Genomic DNA, 3,671 nt, shown 5'->3' with positions numbered 1-3,671 from the left:
CTGTCTCTAATAGCCAGGTGTGGTGGTGGCACCTGTAGTCCCAGCTACTCAGGAGACTGAGGCAGAATAGCCAGGTGTAGTGTTAGGTACCTGTAGTCTCAGCTACTCAGGAGGCTGAGGCAGAAGAATCGCTTGAACCAGGGAGGTGGAGGTTGCAGCCAAGATCACTCACTGCTCCAGCCTGGGTAACAGAAGAAGAAGAAGAAAAAAAGAAGCAAAGCACATAATAATAATGATGAGTACCTGCAGTATAAATCATTCACATTTTCCAAATCAATAAATAGGTGGAGCTTCAAAGATACTAAGAAAATTGCTAAGCTCTTGGACCTGATAAATGAAAGAGGTAGGATTCGAACTCAGATCTGCCTGATGTCAGAGTCCTTGCTTTCTCTGACACACGAGATTGACTACAAAACAGACACTTCATGGAGAAGGTAACATTTGAACTTGACCTCAAAAAATGACTTAAATTTCATTTAAAAAAATTATACTTTAAGTTCTGGGATACATGTGCAAATCGTGCAGGTTTGTAACATAGGTATACATGTGCCATGGTGGCTTGCTGCACCCATCAACCTGCCATCTACATTAGGTATTTCTCCTAATGCTATCCCTCCTCTAACCTCCCACCCCTGATAGGCACCAAGGTGTGATGTTCCCTTTCCTGTGTCCATGTGTTTTCATTGTTCAACTCCCACTTATGAGTGAGAACATGTGGTATTTGATTTACTGTTCTTGTGTTAGTTTGCTGAGAATGATGGTTTCCAGCTTCATTCATGTCCCTGCAAAGGACATAAACTCATCCTTTTTATGGCTGCATAATATTCCATGGTGGATATGTGCCACATTTTCTTTATCCAGTCTATCATTGATGGGCATTTGGGTTGTTTCCAAGTCCTAGCTATTTTTAACAGTGCTGCAATAAACATATGTGTGCATGTGTCTTTATAGTAGAATAATTTAAAATCCTTTGGGTATATATCCAGTAATGGGATTGCTGGGTTAAATGGTATTTCCAGAACTAGATCTTTAAGAAATCACCACACTGTCTTCCACAACTATTTTACACTCTCACCAACAGTGTAAAAGCATTCCTATTTCTCCACATCCTCTCTAGCATCTGTTGTTTCCTGACTTTTTAATGATCGCTCTTCTAAGTGGCATGAGATGGTATCTCACTGTGGTTTTGATTTACATTTCTCTAGTGACCAATGATGATGAGCTTTCTTTCATGTTTGTTGGCTGCATAAATGTCTTCTTTTAAGAAGTGTCTGTTCATATCCTTTGCCCACTTTCTGATGGGGTTGTTTGTTCTTTCCTTGTAAATTTGTTTAAGTTCTCTGTAGATTCTGAATGTTAGCCCTTTGTCAGATGGATAGATTGCAAAATTTTTCTCACATTCTGCAGATTGCCCATTCACTCTGATGTTAGTTTCTTTTGCTTTGCAGAAGCTCTTTAGTTTAATTAGATCCCATTTGTCAATTTTGGCTTTTGTTGCCATTGCTTTTTGTGTTTTAGTCTTGAAGTCTTTGCCCATGCCTATGTCCTGAATGGTATTGTCTAGGTTTTCTTCTAGGGTTTTTATGATTTTAGGTCTTATGTTTAAGTCTTTAATCCATCTTGGGTTAATTTTTGTATAATGAGTAAGAAAGGGATCCAGTTTCAGTTTTCTGTGTATGGCTAGCCAGTTTTCCCAACAGCATTTATTAAATAGAGAATCCTTTCCCCATTGCTTGTTTTTGTAAGGGTTGTCAAAGATCAGACGGTTGTACATGTATGGTGTTATTTCCAAGGCCTCTATTCTTTTCCGTTGATCTATATATCTGTTTTGGTACCAGTACCATACTGGTTTTGGTTACTGTAGCCTTATAGTATAGTTTGAAGTCAGGTAGCATGATGCCTCCAGCTTTGTTCTTTTTGCTTACGATTGTCCTAGCTATACGAGCTTGGTTTTGGTTCTAAATGAAATTTAAATTAGTTTTTTCTAATTCTGTGAAGAAAGTCAATGGTAGCTTGTTGGGGTTGGTACTGAATCTATAAATTACTTTGGGCTGCAGTATGGCCATTTTCAGGATATTGATTCTTCCTATCCATGATCATGGAATGTTTTTCCATTTGTTTGTGTTCACTCTTATTTCTTTGAGCAGTGGTTTGTAGTTCTCCTTGAAGAGGTCCTTCACATCCCTTGTAACTTGTATTCCTAGGGATTTTATTCTCTTTGTAGCAATTGTGAATGGAACTTCACTCATGATTTGGTTCTATTATTGGTATATAGGAATGTCTATGATTTTTGCACATTGATTTTATATCCCATAGCTTTGTTAAAGTTGCTTATCAGCTTAAGGAGATTTTGGACTGAGACTATGGGGTTTTCTAGATATACAATCATGTCATCTGCAAACAGAGAAAATTTGACTTCCTCTCTTTCTATTTAAATATGCTTTATTTCTTTCTCTTGCCTGATTGCCCTGGCCAGCACTTACAATACTGTGTTGAATAGGAGTGGTGAGAGAGGGCATCCTTGTCTTGTGCTGGTTTTCAAAGGGAATGCTTCCAGCTTCTGCCTGTTCAGTATGATATTGACTGTGGGTTTGTCATAAATAGTTCTTATTATTTTGAGATACATCAATATGCAATTTATCTGGAGTTTTTAGCATGAAGCGGTGCTGAATTTTATTGAAGGCCTTTTCTGCATCTATTGAGATAATTGTGGTTTTTTTTTCCATTGGATTTCAAGCAGAGCTGGGGAAAGCCAGGGGTTGTGGTGGGCTGCAGAATACTTCCTGCCAAAAGCGTAGGTGGCCAAGGCTGGCAGAAGGGACCAGAGGCCACCGAGGCAAAAGAACTGTTACACATCAAGGTGCATAAGTGGCAGAGATCACATGGTGGAAGATCTTCTATAAGAGATTGCAGAGAGAATGCTGAGGAGGCTGTGTAGCAAGCTCACTAACCTCATTTAAAGGCTTTGCAAATCTAAAAAGCCAAACCAAACCAAATAACCCACTGTACTTACAGACAAGTCTGCAGTGATTCTGGCCCTTCAATGACCCGTTTTCGTATTCTGCCCAGCAGTGGGGTCCCCATGAAATAGGGGCATAGAGCTGGAGGCAAGAAGACCAATTAGGAGCTGTGTTGGGAGAACAATGTGGGTCAGAACTAAGATCGTGGCAGGGGGGCAGAATCTGATGTGCCGTTAAGATATCAAAAAAATTCTGTAAATTACTAAACAGTTGGATTTTAAATCTGCTTATATCACTTCCTTAATTATCACTTGCCATGGGGGCAAAGAGACACATTAACTAAGCATTATCCACAGATCTGCTTCTGAAGCTTCTAAAATTCAAATGGATGAAATTACTTTCTGTAATCCTTGTGATTTAACTGCATGCAGCCTCACAGCCAGCAAGGGAGGGGGCGGGGAGGAGTGAGGATGGTTAAATAAAAACAGTTCTATTTCTGGCATGCTTTAATGACAACCTTGTCTTAGAAATATTTTTTTGTGCAATGTCTTTTCTCTTCAGTGTCATTGAAAGTGTTTTTAATTTCAAAGAGAGGCTGTGGCACGGGATGTTAATCAATGAAATTCTGGCACACTTTTCTATGAACAGGGCTCATTATTTATATTTACCAGTGACAGAGATGAGTTCTTCAACCCAGGCAATATTATCATT

This window comes from Saimiri boliviensis, chromosome 12 (genome assembly GCF_048565385.1).
Source record: "Saimiri boliviensis isolate mSaiBol1 chromosome 12, mSaiBol1.pri, whole genome shotgun sequence".
In the NCBI taxonomy this organism is placed as follows: domain Eukaryota; kingdom Metazoa; phylum Chordata; class Mammalia; order Primates; family Cebidae; genus Saimiri; species Saimiri boliviensis.
The sequence above is the reverse complement of the archived record's forward strand: the minus strand, read 5'-3'. Positions refer to the sequence as shown.